The sequence below is a fragment of the Aphelocoma coerulescens genome, chromosome 1A, assembly GCF_041296385.1.
Source record: "Aphelocoma coerulescens isolate FSJ_1873_10779 chromosome 1A, UR_Acoe_1.0, whole genome shotgun sequence".
Classification (NCBI taxonomy): domain Eukaryota; kingdom Metazoa; phylum Chordata; class Aves; order Passeriformes; family Corvidae; genus Aphelocoma; species Aphelocoma coerulescens.
Genome location: NC_091014.1, coordinates 79,059,562 through 79,078,203, shown reverse-complemented (window position 1 = coordinate 79,078,203; position 18,642 = coordinate 79,059,562). Strand labels below are relative to the sequence as shown.

Genomic DNA, 18,642 nt, shown 5'->3' with positions numbered 1-18,642 from the left:
GTGGTGGGTTAACTTCGGCTAAGGGCCAAACTCCCACCCAGCCACTCACTCCCTCACCCTCCTCAACACAACAGGAGTAGAAAATAGGATGAGAAGGCTCATGCATCATGATAAAGACAGGGAGATGCTGATTACTGTCATGGGCAAAACAAACTCACCTTGGAGAAGATGAATGTACTGCCAATTAAAGGTTTGGGCAGTGAGAAACCAAGTCAAACAATAACACAGCACCTTTCCAGTCCCATTTCCTATGCTCTCCTTCAGTCCATCACTCCAGACTCCTCTGCTCTCTCAGTGCAGGGAGGGATGGGATGGGTATGGTCAGTACACAGTTTCTCTGAGAATTCAGAGATAGTTTGGTTTGGAAGGGACCTTCAAGGTCATCTAGTTGCAACCCTCCTGCCATCAGCAGGGATGCTTTCCACTAGACCAGGTTGCTCCAAGCCCCATCCAGCCTGGCCTAGAACAGTTCCAGGGACTGGGCATGCACAACTTCTCTGAGAAACCTGTTCCAGTGTCTCACCAAATCCTGACTTTTCCCCCAAATCTAGCAGGGCAAGCAAAATAGCCTTGCGGTATTTCATACATTGTCTCTGAGAGCCTTCTCCAGCCACACAGCTCTGTCCTTGCACCAGTGTGGGCTCTCCCCATGGGGCTGCAGTCCTTCAGGAAAAGATCTGCTCTAGTGTGGGCTCTAAGAGGAAGGAGTGGGTGTCTGCTCCATCATGGGCTGCAGCACATCTGTACTTTGGCACCTGGAGCACCTCTTTCCCCTCCTCCTTCTCTGGTCGTGGTCTTCCCACTGCTGTTTCTCACCCTTTTGCCCCCATGCCCCTTCCTTTGCCTGTGTGGCAGGTCTGGCCCTTTCTAAAATATGTTTTCCCAGAGATGACACCAACTTGGCTGAGGGGCTGAGCTGTCCTGCAGGGGATCCTCTGGAGCCATCAGGAACCGGCTGTGTCCAGCACAGGGCAGCCCTGGTCTCTTCTCCCAGAGGCTCTTACAATCCCTCTGCTGCCAACACCTTGTCAGGGACACCCAATAGAGCATCAAATGATATTTAAAATTTTTGTTACAGGGAAATTACGAGAGTATAACAGTGCTTACCAATGCACTACTGTGCCACTTGCTGAGTGACAAAGAATGTTTTCTTCATGGGAAGAAGGAATTTATTTTCCATGTTGGGTTTTAACTCTTGTAGACAAGGCTGCTGGTACAGGAGGTCAGGGCTACATGGGGAGGCTCTACTCTTCTGCTAAGTGTCAAACATGCATAAAAGATGTAAAAGCACTTCTTTATGCAGCAGGTACTGAGGCTTCGTGGCCACAGAGAAGTCTGCACTGTAGAGACAGCGTCTGCAGGATCAGATGTGGCTTAGACAGGTTCCTGGACAACAGGTCCCTAAGTGGATATTAGAATGAGCTTAAATAGGGATGTGCTGTATAATATCCTTAATATTGGAATTCTCATTGCTGGCAAAACGTGAGGTGACTGGGCCAATAGGCTGTGTTACTGAAAAAATGCAACCAAGAGAAAAGCATGGCAGTGAGGTCTGAAAGGCTGAAATTACAGAATGTATTCTGTAGAACACAGAGTACTGAAATTGAGGAGACAACATCAAGCCCAAATGAATTTGGAATTGTTCAAGGAAGATGCTGAGAAAATCACGGACTTCTGCCTAAAAAAACAAGCAGCAGAATTCTGTTTGTCCCATAGGTGGGTGTGGTGTAACACTAAAAATCTACAGATATTTTTGTCATATGGCTTTAATCCTGTTTCTCTTAAGAATGCCTCTTTCTGCAGTGTTTCTGTGTATTATCAAGTGTCGAAGTGGATCAGATCTAAGTGGTTAGTTGGAGTTGAGGTTGCTTCAATTACCCTGATTGCTGGTGAAAACAGCAAGACTTGATTGGAGGAAGCAGATTTGGAGTTGTTTCAGAAGTGCCTACAAACAGTTTTTAACAAGTTTGATTACAAAGGGATTCTTTGCAATCTGAAAATTAAGTTTGCTTTAGGTTTCCCTATAATGGAAATATCTATCTGATTGCCTTTTGCTACAATTGCAATCACATTTTTATTCCTCCTTGTTGTAACTTTATCTTGCTTTACCTCAGATTTTCCCATTAATTTCAGGAAATAAGAGCCTGACACAGTAATGCTTGTGAGTGAAGCCTGGTCCTTGGCATCCTGATGTTTGAATTTTATGGATTAGAATTGTTGACTCACAGCAATCAGGTTCTCTCTTGTTGTGTCTGACAGGGAACAGAGGGGACTAAGCCAAAACCAGAGCCCCCAGAGTAAGGGCATTAGACCTGTCTTTTCCAAAGTGAATAGTTTCCCTTCTAAACAGTCTCTGGAAAGAAGCTTAGTAATTCCTTAGGGAGGCAAGTTATAAAACTTGAGATGCAGATATTTAAATCCTATGAGCCAGCCAGCAGTAGTGGAATTGGCTGTCAGAACTTGTAAAAATCTCAACCAATCTCTTTTATTGTCTTGTGGCTGCAGCAGTGAGGCATCTCAGTTTGTGCAGGGTGAACTTTCCCCACCATATCCTGTTTGCTACTGTTCGTGTGAGTACAAAAGTCGATGCAAGTTATATCTAGAGGAAATATCTTTAGGGTGTGAAAGGTTATCACAGAGGTCCTTTCATCTGCTGAAATGTAAGAACATGAGAATTTATATCCATCATACCAGAGGGGCTACAAAAAGGACTGGAGCCCAACCTTGGATTTATTCGGTTTTAGCACTTAAAATAAGTGGTGCTGCCTGCAGTATTTCAGATTCTTGTGTACAATATTTTGAGCTGTGTAATTTTCACTGGAAGTTGTTGAACATATGGAGGAATTTCCATTTGCATGCCAGTTAAGAGTTCTAGAGTGCTTGGGAGGTTATTACCTCTCCACTACAAAGGAATCCAGATTATTCAATGAAATTAATAAGAAAAGTTCTCGTACCTGCTGTTCCCCATATTGTGTATGATGCTACCACAACTTGGCAGCATAATGTGACTCTAACTGGAAATATCCTTCCTAACTACAAATTGAAACTCAGGAAGAGTAGTTCTGAATCCCTGTCTTGTGCATCAAGCCTCAGAAACTCTTTTTACATTCAAGCTATGGGCCCCAGTCTGGTTCTGGTTAGAATTCTGGTGTCTCAGACAGCAGACCAGTGTCATTTATGGAAATCTTCTGGTAGCTCTAGTGGGTGGAAGAGGAAATTGTACTGCACTTAAAAGTGATTATATGGTATGATTTGGTATGATTGTCTTTGATTGCAAGGGAATGAACTTGGTGACCCTACTAAAACAGGATTAGACAGAAAGATCAGTGTGGGTGGCAGCCATTTAGATGATAAGACATTAATTCAATCATTCATGTTGTCCATCTTTTTATGCCCTAACCTGTAATTGACAGGATATCCATAAAGAGCCACATGAAGTCTGTTACTTGTTTCTTTGGAGAGACACAAAAATCCTGAATACTGTAGCTTCTTGGCAGGTAGTATAAGGTCTTGATCTGACTAACAGTGTGTCTGTGTTACAGAAATGTATTTGATTCTGGAACACTGCTGCATTAAATCTGTAGTCCTCAGGTTCTGTGCCAGTTCAGGAGTCAGCTGTAGATTCAGTATCAGACATATTGGTCTTATCATCCAATGTGCAACCCTGGTAACCTTGATTGATTTTGGAACTTCATATAAAAGGAGACAGAATGATAATTTTTAGTAGTGTGGTTGCCCCTTGATCAAAAAGAGGAATGTCTGCATGCAACTTAGCTGGAAGGAAAACAAATTCTAGCACAGAAACCAACAAGTTAGACTATTGTTTTCAACATGTGCTAGAAACTATCTATTTAAATTCTGTATTTATAATTGGATCCAGCTTTTCCATCGAGTTGGCACTTGCATTACATAATCTCCTATCCTGTTAAAAAATGCCCTTTGGCATTTACAAAGTCCACTACACTGACTGACAACTTGACTGCTCTTCAGATTGTCCATCTTTACAGTGGCATTAGCTCCAGATTTTGGCAGTGCTTGGTTTTGGTCACCACAGCAGTCCAGGCTCAGCTATGTGGTACTTCAGAGGCCATTCCTGATCCTTCTGGAATAGGAACAGCTGGGTCCTTCTGGGTGGAACAGCTTGCATTATGCAGTTGTGGTCACTATGGTTTGAAGCAAAATGGAGAAGTTGAAGGCTTAATCCCTAAGAATCAATCAGTAAAGCGATGTTTAATTTGAAAATAACCCTGAAGAACAGAATATTTCCTGTGGCAGTTCCTTATATCTGATGTATTTGTTTTCAGAGTGCAGAGGACTATTAAACCTTTGGTTGGATGTGCAAAGCAGACTTTGCAGAGTCCATCTGTTCTACCTTTTTTAAATGCAAAACTGTCTTCTACACTTTCTTAAAGTGGTAAGCATTTTGTTGATCTGGTATGAGCTTGTTTAATGACATAAAGATCATAAATGCAACATCAAGACAATAAAAAAAGAAAATACTTAAAATAGTTTAACATTAAGTGAGGACCTTGTCGAGTATTGTCAATAAAGGGCCCCAATTTTGTATTTCCTTCTGCATAGGAAATGAAAAGTCATCCCAAAACACATCATATGGCCTGGTTACTTCAGTAACCACCCTACAGTGTGGGTCTGAAGTTTCTGAGTCAAAATCTCCCAGTCCCTGGGTGGTGTTCTAGAAGAAGCTGCCCATAAGCAGCTGTCAATAAGGTGATCAGCACTCTGTCATCGTTCAGTTCTCACTTACACTGTATGAGTTGGTGTGATTGCCTGGGTTAGATGTGTATCCTCACGAGCACTTGTGGGCTGTGGAGTCCACTTTTACAGGTGGATCCTCTCATGGCAGTAGTTTTAATTCCTAGAATTGGGAACAAAACATTCTCTTGTTCTCCTATTGATTCGTGTGTTCCTCATTTTGTTGCCCAACTCTGATTCCGCTGTGAGGTGCATGGCTCAGTAGGTGTGAAGGGAGCCTGTGCATGTCATTCTGGGTGGTGAATTCTACTTGTGCAGCCAGTGCCTGTTTGAGGCAGTGCTGAGAGTGATAACATAAATAAATGCCTTTTCAAGTGGGCCAGAGAGCTTGCTGAAGGCCTTTGGCATGATGTCTGCTTCACAGGTGCATTCCCATGGTGCTCTATAATGACCATTAGTTTGAAAAAAATAGCCATATTAGCTTTGTATTTCTCAGGGTGTTGTTAAAAATCATTAAATTAGTTAATCAGTATTAAATCTCAGAAATTGTTACATCAGTCCATTGCATCATTAGAATTTTTATTCAAATTACTGCAATGCTTAAGCTTTATCAATTAAACATTTTTTCCTAAATGATCATGAAATGTTACTACTTTTTGTTTGTAGTATTTCAGCTACCCCTGTAATTACCCATTGTCATGCCCTCTGCAGTCTTAAGGTGTGTCAGCTAATACTAAAATAAAGAGGTGCACTGTAGTAGGAACTTATGCTGCACTGGACTTAACAAAGTGTTTCGTTTTCGTTGTATCATTTAATGTACATTTTGAGACTTCACAATTAACCTTTTTTAAATATAATAGCAATAGTAATAATCAAAGGCATTTCTAGTTTGAGAAAAACAAAAACATCCTAAATGTTTGCAGAGGGATTTTCATAAAAATCCTTATGTGAGGGTGCCTGGGAAATGAACATGGACAGAGCCCCACTTTGCCATGCCTGAAGGGAAGGTTGATGGCAGAATTCCAAACCCCTGAAACCCTAGGACTTCGAGTAAGCGTTGACATTGATGTAACCTGAGCAGTACAAATGACGTTGCTTTAATACTGTGAATGTTCAGGAGCAGTGATTACTAATGGAAAACACAGAAGTGCAGATAATGTACAGGAAGAGCCATTATGAACTTGCTTCACCAAGCCCTTCCTAAAGGGGTCTGTAAGGGGCTGCTGTGGTCGTCAATGAGTTCCATCTGTACTGCCTTCTTAACCAGGCTGTAGAGGTAGGAAGTTGTAAGTCACAGCCTGAACACACAACTAATGCCTTCTGCTACTTAAAGGTCTGTGAAGAGTTTCTTTAATTGCAGAAGATAGCTGAAGCCTTGCTGTGCTATATGCCCTAATTTCCTTCCTTTCTCCCTCATGCCAGCTCCTCCTGCTAGCCCCCTCTCCCAGCCCTGACGTTTCCGTGTGTGGCTTTGTGCAAGAGCTGTTTTTCCTGGAGTTCACATGCTCAGGTGTCCAGGACCTGCACAGGCCCAGCCTGTGTCCAGACCCACCAGATGAGCTCATGATGTGCTTTGAATGGGCTTTGTGTGGTCACTCCTGCTGCTGCCAGTACCTGAGGTAGCCGAGTCTGTCTTCCCCCATTACCAACCCAGAGCAGTCTGGACTGGGACTCAGCATGCTCTGAAGATGGAGGTGCTCCTCAAAGCTCCTGTGCAGGGGAGAAGCCTCAGAAGCTCGCTGTGAGAGCACTGGGTGTACTGAAAGGGAGACATCTCTGGCATGGGAATGGTATCTCTGTAGGAACAGCCGTGCTCAAGGGACAGCTGAGCTGGATTTGTACTGATAACACCTCTCTGTTTGGTTCTTGAACTGATTAATGTTCCTTGCAGTGGGAATTGGACATTATTGGTAATAACTCCTTCCTAGTGCCTGCTTCCCTTTCAATGGCAGGAATTCTCTTTGAGAAATTAAATGCTCTCTGGAGTGTTTTAATGAAATCCAAGTTTTGTCTCTGAGTCATCAATTTTGCTCTGTCTCTCAGCCATCATCCTTATACTCCTCCCCAGAAACCCACTAACTAATCAACTTAGCACTGGGCATTCTGAAATGTTTGCTGAGAAAACAGCTCTGTTTTGACAGACAGCAATTATAGCACCTGGGCTATAGGCGGACTTTACAGCTCTTCTGGGGATCTCTTATGAATAGTCACTATGAGGCCAGCAGAGCCCTGTGCAAACAAGCTTTGTAACCAAATTGCACTGAAAACCCCCTTCTCTTCTACCCACACCCTCCCCTCCCAAAATTACTGAGTAGCATGGATGTGCCTTCTTTACTTGTTTTGAACCTGAAAAAGTTCTCACATTTTGTAAGAAAATGCTGTTTAGATTTAGGAAGAGTTACTGTCTCATTCAGATGTGCTTGTTTGAAGTCCCATACGTGGCTGGGTGTGTGTCATAGACACTCATTTTAAGTTGTTGGATTTTAATTTGTTTTTTCATAATTGGAGAAATGCAGAATATTTGAGGGCTTGGAGTGATTCAAGTATGTGGAAAATTAAGGAGAGTATGTTAATCTAAACATGGTTTTTGTCTGTGTCCTTTGGGGAGGCAAAGTGTCTGATAGTGTTTCTCATGGTTAAATTGCTCATCAGTCATAAATCATGTTTTTTTGAGGAAGCAACACACTGTCTGAGATCACAGTCCCCTGCTGCCCATTTGAGACTGTCTTGGAGAGCCTGGGATCTCTTCTCAGCTGCCATTTTATTTCTTCCAACTGCTTTGGTTTATGCCGACACCGCTCCTTGCTCTGAAAGGGTTTAATAGAAACTAAAAATTCTTCTGTAGGTAGCATTCTTTCACTCTTTTCAGCAGTCTCAACTAGAGGAAAAGGAAAAGAAAATGTGTACAGCTAGGCAGCTAATTCAAGACATCAAAAATAGTGAAATGGTAATTTAAACAAAATAATATTGTCCAGCCGTATTAATGAAAAACAACCATTAAGTTTAATGTTGCAAAGCTGTTATGGTGTGATAGGCTCCTGGTTTTAAAACATTCTTTTTCCTAGAGAGTCTTTTGGGCCATTACTCTCAGAAGTATTTTCTGTAGGCTGGAATCGTTTATATTTAGTGCGTGTACTTTATTTCTGCTTCTAGAGCTGGCTCTCCTGCTCTATTTTTAAATTAACTACTTCAGACTCTTTTGCAGTGAGGTGTACGAGACCGAAAACGTAAATGACTGACTTTTCTGTGAAGAAGGTGTCTGTTCCAGTCAGGTTGTTATTGCTTTCCTCCCCTCAGAGTGACCTCTGCTGTGAACATGCGCTGGCCTCTGTCACCATCCCGCCGGGGCAGAGGGGCTTTCATACCTGCCCGAACCCCTGTTCCCTTGCAGCCAGACGAGCAGAGCTGCTTTCATACCTGCCCGAACCCCTGTTCCCTTGCAGCCAGACGAGGAGGAGCTGCTTTCATACCTGCCCGAACCCCTGTTCCCTTGCAGCCAGACGAGCAGAGCTGCTTTCATACCTGCCCGAACCCCTGTTCCCTTGCAGCCAGACGAGCAGGAGCTGCTTTCATACCTGCCCGAACCCCTGTTCCCTTGCAGCCAGACGAGCAGAGCTGCTTTCATACCTGCCCGAACCCCTGTTCCCTTGCAGCCAGACGAGCAGAGCTGCTTTCATACCTGCCCGAACCCCTGTTCCCTTGCAGCCAGACGAGCAGGCGCTGCTCTCCGTGCAGGGCTCAGCGACAGCTCTGCAGCCACATGAAAGGCAGAGGTGTTAATCCCTCGCCAGGGCTGCGGTGGGCTGTGCTCACCACGCTACGCCCAGCTAACGCTTTCATAGGGTCTGCTTGTCTGGAGGGCAGGGAAAAAGGGTTCTGTTGGTGTTTGCTGTAGCCTAAGAACATCACCTGGGGCAGCCAGAGAGTTTGGCACTTCACTCAGCCTTTCATGGCATCCCTGGCATGTTGCACAAACGAGCTCTCAGGTTGAGATACCACAAATGGGTGTCTTGATGGACACAGTTGTGACACAGTTACCTATAAACAGAAGATTATACAGACTACTGCCTTCAAGTGCAGAGGACAGAGGAGATGTTCCTCATTTCTACATTTATTCTACTTAGTCACCTTTATCTTTCCCCTGTCCCTATTGCACCAGTAAGTGAAAAAGCAAGATGTATGAGAGAAAAAAACCCTCGTATTTCCTTTTGCTTCGTTACTTTGTTTTGCAGTGAAACTATGGTGATAATTGAATGTTAGCTGTCAGATTTTTTGAAATAGAATTGGGAATGACACATTCTAGACAAAACCTAAAAATCAAAACTTGCTTTTTCACTCCACCCTTGAAGCCACTCTGTCACGGTTAAGCACTTTGCTGCAAATGATTAGCCAAAAAATTCTTAAGGATCTGCCAGTGCTAATTTCTGTTTTATCTGGAGATGATTTTTCTAAGAAACTTAAGGTGCTGTCCTGCCACAGTCCCTGAATGTGTTACTATCTTATGTAAATAAGATCTTGAAGATGAAGTGAAAGGTTCTTTGGCCAAACCTACATGCTTTCATTTAACAGAAGACTGAGATGGCATAAAGCATCCCCACAAGCATGTAGAGTTAAAATTACATTTCTCAGTGTCTGCAAATTTCACTTTACAACCTTAAAATATTTTGAACTTTTTATTAAGTATGATTTTATGTGTCTTTTGAAGTAGATAGATTAAATGCTGAAAGTTTTTTGGGAAATTTCAGTGAATATTTGAAGCCATTTGGAAGGAAGTGAGAGTCTGGTCCCTTAATACAGCTCTTACTATATGAAGTCAGTGGTAATTTCATGTTTTGTTTCATAGAGGAAACCATTTGTATTTGCTATAGTGATGAAATGACCTCTGTTTTTTCCTTAATGCCAGCATTCAAAAAACCTGTTCAATTATAAAAAACTGCTGTTTTCTCCTGATGGTAAAATAGCCAGCATAATTAGAATTACTGAAAAAAACAAAGTCAAGAAAGATTTTTTTTTTTCCAGTTTATTAGGCCACCTGAGGTGTTTGCAGTACTCCTAAAATGTTGCTTTACTGGTTTGTAACATCCTTTATTATTAATTTGGATCACATTGGACTTGGAACAGAAATGGTTTTGCCCACTCTTCTTAGAAAGGCACTGTGGCATTCCATATTTCTCTTTCCAATATAAGAAACTGCTGATGAAGTTACACGTGTTGGGGGTGGCATGCCACTGTTTCTGGTATCTAAGAACACTGAGGAAGTTGGCTAAAGGGAATTTTGGCTCCTTGAAAGTTTAATAAATACTGGAATTCTGGTGAAATTCTAGAAGTTATGGAAATGCTAAGTCCTGGAAGTGTTGCAGAATAACAGGCAGAGGGTGGCTAACGTGCTATGAATTGATTAACTGTTACAGTTCATGAGCAGAGTGATGAATAAGCTGATAAAATATTCTGATAACATAAACAATAGTCTTTTAATTAATGCCAGTCAATTTACTTTGTGTAAGATGTGTAATGTCAAAAAAATATTGTATTGTTCCTTGATTATCTCTAAAGTTTGGTTAAAAAAGCCCCAAACCTGTTTAATACAAGTAACTTTTTGCCTTAAGTATAATTAATCTTCTGTAGAACATTATCACAGAATCATAGGATGGTTTGGGTTGGAAAGGACCTTAAAGATTATCCAGTTCCAAACCTTCCACTAGACCGGGCTTCATCCTGGTCCCATCCAACCTGGCCTTGAACACTTCCAGGGATGTGGCATCCAAAACTTCTCTGGGCAATCTGTGCCAGTGCATCACCATCCTCACTGTGAACATCTAATCTAATTCCACCGTCTGTCAGTTGAAAGCCATCACCCCTTGTGCTATCACTTCATGTCCTTGAAAGGAGTCCCTTAATGTTACCTGTTAACGCTGTGTAGACAATATGCTTAAAGTGAGCATTATCTGTCAGCATTTTCCCTTTACTGTTAAAACTGAACAGTGACCTTTATTTTTGAGCTTAATAGATTTTCTGCTGGGCTTGATGCTGATAATCATTTGATCAGTGAGCTGGAAGCAAGTCTAAAATGATGGTGCAGGTGATACAGAAAATGGTGTCGTGTTCCCTAATGGTGAGAGCACACGTGGGGCCATTTAAATTGCTTCTTAATGCAAACTCATTTACACAAAGTTCATATGAACATCAAGCACATAAATCAGAACAATATGGAGTCTACTGTGCACTGTTTGGAAAGAAGTGACTTGGAAAAGATTTAGCCATGTTATGGAAAAAAGTGTGATCTTGGCAGCAGAAGGACTTTGGCTACATAAAAATAGGATTAATGAGTATGAATAGAATGAGGATTTTAGTTCTGTTTTATAGGATAATTGATACAGTTGTCACAAGACACTGTATAGTTGTAGTCCTAGATAGAAAATCAAATAATAGTAATATTAAAACACTTTATTCAAGCAGAGACAGTCAAAATAAGGATCATTATCTGAAAACTCAGATAATGATCTCAGTTCAGAAACTGAGAGCAGAAGGGTTGGAAATAGAAAGACGTAAGACTGTGACAGGGAAAATTATTAACCACTGTGGCAAACTCACAAGGACAGCAGCCAGTTCCTCATGGCTTTCAGTCACAAGTGGACATCCTTCTCCTAAGCCCCATAGAATAAATTATTGGGAGCAACTGGGTATGATGTAAATATTTATTCTGTACAGGAAAGCAGACTGGATAAAATCAGTAGGCCTTAATTCTACCTACTGTAAGCTCTGAAACAATCCACAAAAGTCAAGGAGATCCTTTAAGTAGCATAAAACAAAATAAAACAAGCAGGTGGAAGAAGTTATTTTCCACACAACTGTTTTCACGTGTAGGAAAAGTAATTGTGAAACAAATAGCTTCAGGAGATTCAGTCTTGGATAAATCTGATGGGTTTATTGCTACTTTTCGTCTCTTTTATCAATCCTTTTCTTCTCCTCTTTCCTTATCTAGATTTTTTTTTTTTAGTTTGACTGGTTGAATAGCATTCTTAACTTACAGTATTTGATGAATTCTCACCTAAATTTTCCCAAAACTTCCTCTGCTCCATAGCTGTTTTCTTATGTTTTTGTCCTCTGAACATCTTTCAGGTGTGCCTGTTTTCCATGAAGCAGCTTCCCAGGGATATGTTACCTTGTCTTGGCTGTAGTTTTAAGATCCAAACGAACTCTGAAGAGTAAAACTTACCAGGATTTTTTCCACTGTTTGCAGTGATTGTACAGAATGACTTACTGTCATCAAAGCTGCAGGAAAGTCTTGCCTTTTGCCAATAAATGCTTGAAGGGAAGCTTTCCTTCCCTTTTCTCATTCGTGAATGATGCCTACTGAAAAAAAATATACCCAAGTTTAACTCTGGTGATCCCTTATGGATCTGAAGGAGGCAGAGCAAGTTTTTCTTCTGTCCTGGTTTGTGTGAACATGGGAAGCTTCCATTTGAAGAGTGTCCTGTTGCTTCCAACGAGAAGAAGTGCACTTCCACAGCAGAAGTGCAGTCTGCACATGCCTCACCTTCACCTGAGGGACAGCTGGAATACAAGCCAGCCATGACAGGTTGCTCCTCTACAGCCTTGGAAGGTCTATGTGGTTGAAATGGTTGGAGAAGTAAGGCTCCACAGAATATTTAGAGTGGAAAATACCCGCTGCTTTGTTTCGTGGCTTAAACTGAGTTCTCTCTTCTTTCTGCTGGAAATGTAACCTGTGGTGTAAGAGCAACATTACTCTTAGCTGAGAGGGAGGTTTCTCCGGAGTCTAACAATACCGTCATCTCTGTCACCACCTCAGTTTCTTTCCAGATGCCAAACCCAAAACTCAGATCACAGCCCTTGATCACAGTGAGAACATCCATATTACAACCTAAATTGCATGTCAGATTCTTCAGTTTGCAAAGAAGAAAAAACCCTTCCAGTGCGAGGTCTGCCTGCACACAGAGAAACCAATGATTTCCCTTTAATTCCTTAATGTTTTGAGTCAAATTTTTACAGTGCAGAAGAGACCTAAAAGCTAAAACAGAGTGAAAAAACAACATATGGAGAGTATTTATTTCTTGGGTGGGGAGCTGTGGCTGAAGAATAGGATTGTATCAGTGTGTTGCCTGCATGGTGGTGTCACCACAGTAACATGCAGCAGAAGGAGGCTTTCTGAAGGTGGTGTTTGGGTTGAAGGCAGCAGGGCCAGCGAGGAGAGGCAGCGGTGGGGCTCAGCCCCATTGTTTCTGTAAGCGGCTGCAGGGCTGTCCAGGTGTCCTGATTTAAAGGCTGCTCCTTGAGACAGGAAATTGTATCTTGTTCTGAGGTTTACTGTAATAAAGTACATAGTCCTGGGGGAATGTGCTGCTGGGCCCATGAATCACTTTATGGGCTGGCTGTTCTGACCTCAGCCCTGTGATTTATTCACACCATACCGCAGCAGGAATGGCAAAAATGTAAGCGGCGCATGGTCTTCCCAGCCTCCCCCTTTCCAGCCAGATGGGCCTTTAACTGGGAGGCTGCCATAAATCCATAAAGGCAGGCTTGCTCTCGGCTGGCACTTCCACTTGTCTTGCCCACTCTGCCGTGTGTCTGCTGGGGAATCCTCTTGCTGCTCAGGTGTTTCCTTCATAGTTCTGTGGCCTTGTTGTTTCTTGTGTGAAAAAATGAAAAATCTCAGAGCAGTCATGGTGCTCCCAGGAGAAATAAGGCATCTCTTAGTGTGCAAGTTTTTGGTAATCCTCTTTTTCCTTTCCGCTAACAATTAACAACAAAAAGAAAGAGACCTGGCTGTTTTCATCTCAGAATGTCACTCTTACAGATGTTACCAGATGTGCTCTTCAGTAAATCGTAGCATTTGCATTTACAGAGGTAGTTAAAGGATGTGCTTTTGGTCAAATCACAAATGACAGGTGTGAAGAGTACTCCTCAATCTCAGCCCCACGAAGCCATGTTTCTATTCCAATTGACACTGTTTGTTTACATGTTTTGCATTTAGCAGTTGTTGGTGTTAAAAATCTAGCACTTTCCTTTGGTACTGGTCTTTCAGTTTTTAAAATATTTTTTGAAATATTTTTGTGTGAAGCATCCTGATGTTTTACTGTAAATTCATTAGTCTGTACTCTTTGGAAAATTCTCAGAATTTTTATTGATGTCCAAAATACCTATTTCTTAAGCATAGTTTCAGGATTAAAAGTTGTCTACATCACACATGTTCACCCTGCCTTGCAGTTATTTCATGCCCCTTTATTTTTTATCTACTTTCTTTTTTTTTCCTAAAGTAGATAAAATTTAGGCATCTTAAAATTCAGCAAGATATCTTTTTGCCAGAAATTAACCTTGCCACATATCTTAATAACTAAGTAGATACCAAATAATAATTCTTAACAATTGTACAACCAGTTAAAGATCAACTTTACCAAAATAAGCAAGATGTTACGTAGAAGAAGGTAGGGGAACTTTCATTTATCTGTAGTAGATTTTCAGATATATATCTCAGGTTTTCATGAGAGCCAGTTTCTTGTGTGACACAAGCTGGTTTAATTCTGTTTCTTCTACTTCATAGCCTTGAAATTGGAGGTTTTAACTTTTTCTAAGATGCTAAGGGTTATATCTGTAAATTTATCTGTGATCATGTTTCTTCAATAAGGCAGTTTTGGGGGGATTTTTGTTTAAACCACAGCATAAACACACCTTCAGATTTGCTCACTTGAAAAGGTGTTGGTTGCTAGAACGTGCTAAATTGAGGTTTTTCCAATTTCCTCACATATGAATGACTTGCTCTCTCACTTTCTGTGTGTTTCTTAAAGTTCATGTACTTTGTGTCTCATTACAAACAGGCAATTACAGCTTAGTTTGAGATGGTTGAGCTTCTCTTTATTTCAATAAAACTCTTTAGATCTGTACATGAAAAAAGGATTTGAATAGAAGCGTTATCACTGTGTTTAGCAGGGGTCTGATAAAGGGTTGTCAAAGGTCTGTTTGCACGGTTTAGATCAGGCTTAACAGTGCTTGTTCTGGAGCAGAGTACACGTGCTCAGTCTCTTAAACTTGTTACAGCATGCAGCTCTGGTTTCATCTCGTGAAGAGCAGGCACTGGATAGAGGTAAAACAGAAAGGAAGGTGGTAGGATGCTCTCTAGTTACTGTAGAATGCCAGTTCCTTCAAACGTCTGGAAAGTTGGTCTTCAGAACTCAGCAGAAAATGCTGTAGTGCCCATTCAAACAAATCTTCTGCACTCAGAGACTGCAAGTAGCTACACCTGCTTTCAGACCCGGATCTGAAAAAGGAAATTAAATGAAACCTCTCAGGTCCCTTCTGCTGCAATTACAGAACTAAATATATCCAATTTTTATCCATAGCCCCTGACACCTGCTCCGTTTCTGTCCTCAACCCTTTCAACAACTCCTGCTTGCTTAGAAACACTTTTTTTTGGCACTACTTAAGCAGCAGTCATTGGAGCTACCAGGAGCAGAAGGCAAAGTGATGCCTCAGTGTTTCATGAAACTGCTTCCAGCCTCTTTTTCCCCTGATGCTGCTATTCCTGTACTTTATCCAGACACTTGGCATTTCTTATGCTCCTTTTTTAATCCCTCTCCTGGGCAGCAGCAGCAACCAGAGAAGACTGAAATACAGGTAATTAGGGTTAGGATGGAATAGAGATCAGCATTAGTGCTGCTGTTGTTACTACCACCAAAGCCCTAAGACATCCTTTGCACATTTAATATAAAAAGGTCTGTCCTTGAAGAAAATATTTTTGTTAAGAAATCAGACAACGTGGTCCTGGAAGAGAAGCTTGAACAAATGCCCAAAAGAACCCTCAGAGAAGTAGGAAGTTAGGTGAGACACATCCAGGTTGGTAGTCAGATAGACAATAAATAATGAAAGCAGTCCATAGCTCTGACAAGAAAATCTGTTGAAATGGTACATGTGGAAGCAAATTGAGATGTTTGTAAAAGAACAACAAGATGAAGTAACTCTACACATCTGGTATGTAACATGAAACTGGATGTCACAGGGATAATAGCAGTTAATGGGAACTAGAGTAATATTCAGAGCTGGAATGTGGGTACAAGTTGTTCAGGAAAGCTAAAAATGAAAGTAATGGTGTTGTATATTAATTATACTGGAGGTTCTGAGGAAATAAAAAAGAGATAGTATAATTATAGCATTACTTTGAGTCAAAATAATGTAAGGATCATAAAAGGAGTTATACAAAGAGAGGGGATGGTATCCTGCTATGGATTTTAGGGTTGTATAGTGCTGTGTTAAATGTAAGTAATAACGGAGAAATGTGGTTTTGTGGGAGATACATGTTTATTGGATAAAAATCAGAGAAACTGCCAGGCTTGTTAATTTAATAATCACTAGATCTGCAAGATGTAATGGTGTGAGACTTCAAGATTGTAGTATCAAGATTGTAGAAGAAATCATCACCAGAACTGACTTCAGCTGTAACGATCAAAATCGATAAAACTTACATTTAAATAAAAAACTATGCTAGAAAAGTGAGGATTTCAATTTCAAAGTAAGAAACTGAAAAATGGAGACTACTATGTAGCAAGTTAATTGGACAGAAGAACTCAGGAGATTCATGTAGAGGAAGCAGGGCATTTATTTAAATCAAAAACCCAAAACTATAAGGTCTTTTCACCCCAAGCAAAAGGGGGAAAGTTTAAGAAAGTTACAAAGCTGTGTGTCTGTATCCAAAAGGGAATTGGCAGCAGCCTTAGAAATTGGTCAAGAGAAGGAGACATTTAGGGGAAGCAGTAATTGTAGGAATAAAGTGACAATTGTGAAAACTCCTGCTGAATGAGACCTCCCAAAAGAAATAAAAATAAATAATAAATATTCTGTAGCCACTGCTACAAAAAGATGAGGAAAAGAAGTGGAACCACAATGCACTGAGAATAGGGATAGTGTGAATATGGTCCCAAAACTAAATTAATGCCTTTGCCTTGGTTTCTGAGCTGATAAAATACAGAGGAATGATCACCTGTCGGAATGGGTATGGAAATGAGACAGATGCAGAAGTGAGATAAATTACACTAACCAGAAATAACATGGTAGTCATTTAGCAAGGAGATAGATGCTCTATTAGTTTGATTTGAGTACAAAGATTGGATTGTTTTCTTAAAACAACTGTGTTATAAATCATGACTAGAATTTTTCACAGGGTCAGAAGCCACAGTAAGATTGCAGTAGTGCTGTCAAAGTTTGACTGATAAAGCTGAAATTTCTTTCTACTGTCTTTCAACCCGGGCCAGATTCACAAAGTCATCAAGACAATTGTTTTCACTCTAGTAATTGTGGTTGTTTGATATGTTATAATCAGTGTGAATGCTGTGATTCATCTTCCATTCTTACGTTTTGGCAGTGCTGGCTGTGGCAGCGAGGGGTTTGACACTGTCACAGCGCCATGGAGAGCTGCAGCTCCTCCGGGCATGAGGAACCTGCGGTCAGGTTTGGGTTCCTCCTGTTTATTCAGGGCTGGGCTTTTACTGGCTGGCCAGGCTGCAGGGACAAACAGCCAGTGGTGCCGACAGCAGGGCAGGGGCAGGAACCTGAAAATGGGAGGGCAGAACCATCTCTTTCCACAAGAGCCTGTCTTGTGTCAGCTTAAGCCGATTGTGAAACCACATGCTAAGCTAAAGCTCAACCTGTACTTGACCGTGTCCCAGCAAAAGAAATTTGAGCTGCCTTTCTTATAAGGTCAGTTTTCAAAATCTGGTGGATGTATTCTGATGGCCTGTATTGCCTGGATGAAAAATATGCCTTGAGTTTATGCTGTGTCTGCACTGCTGTTAAAGGGCAGATGAAGAAAGAATGCCCGTTTCAGGACTTCCTGCTCAGAAAAGCCAGCCCTGGGGAACTCAGGAGCCTTGTAAGTACTGCTGTCTCTCATCCAGCTTCTGCTCTGAAGGCTGCTAAAGCGACAAAGGTTGTCTTAAAAAAAATTCTACCCTTTATAGGGACAGATCTCCCATAGAATCAGGTGCCAGGATTGAAAGATCCTTCTAAAATGTGCCATCTTGGGGAACTTCCACTCTTCACGGGCACCTAGGTAAGGCTCATGGACTATCAGTTTGGCAGCTGTGATATGCAGCAGCCAGTTTTTCACTGGAGGTATTCATCAAAAAAAAAAGTTCAGGAAATCAGTAGTGGGCTTGAAAGTTCTCTATGAAAGTGTTAGATTTTTTTCCGTATATGCTGGCAGACAGTCTAGGGCTGTACTGCAATGCTGAGTGCTCAGAGCTGAGAGATGAGCAGGACTAGGAACTGCAAATTTTTAGCTCTGGTGCTAAAGTGATAAAATTAAGATGGAAAGCTTAAGTACAAGAAGGGCTGAAACATTGATGGGAAAGGTAATATAAAATATTTATAGGACTACTTGTGACTTTGTCAAATATGTTGAGGGAAAGGACTTTGAAAAGCTTTGCTTATCAATCCTAGTAAGGAGCTCTGGGATTCTAGACGATTGGGATGTTAGAGAAAATGTGTGCAGGAAAGTCTAAATCTATTATCAGTACCTTTTGTTTAAACGAGGACAGTACAAGTGGTAATGCTTCCTGTGTCATGGAATTCACATTGATTATTATCACACCATTCTTATAATGGAAAATTAAAGGGACATCACTTTTGTGAACACACAACTGTATTCACAAAGAGTTTCTATTTTTACCTTGCTTTCCAGTTGTGGTCACATGTATGCAGTGATATTGAAGAGACCAGTGGAAAGGTGTGCATTCAGAAAGCTTCAATTTGCTGATGAAAAAAATCTCTGGTTTTCATCTCATTTGGTTTGCTTGAATTCTCAATTTCTGTTTTGGTAGCTGTAAGAGCATAGACCAGAGATGAGAAAGGCTTCTGATGTGCCAGCCAGGCCAGGCAAAGGTGATGTGCTGATTCAGGAAACAAGTACTGGAATGGAAGGAG

At 41.3% G+C, this 18,642-nt stretch overlaps 1 protein-coding gene across 8 annotated transcripts in view; it reads left to right on the top strand.

Annotated features, from left to right (window-relative positions):
- Positions 1 to 18,642, top strand: part of ERC1 (ELKS/RAB6-interacting/CAST family member 1) — a 282,351-nt gene that overhangs the window by 201,355 nt on the left and 62,354 nt on the right. The window lies entirely within an intron of this gene.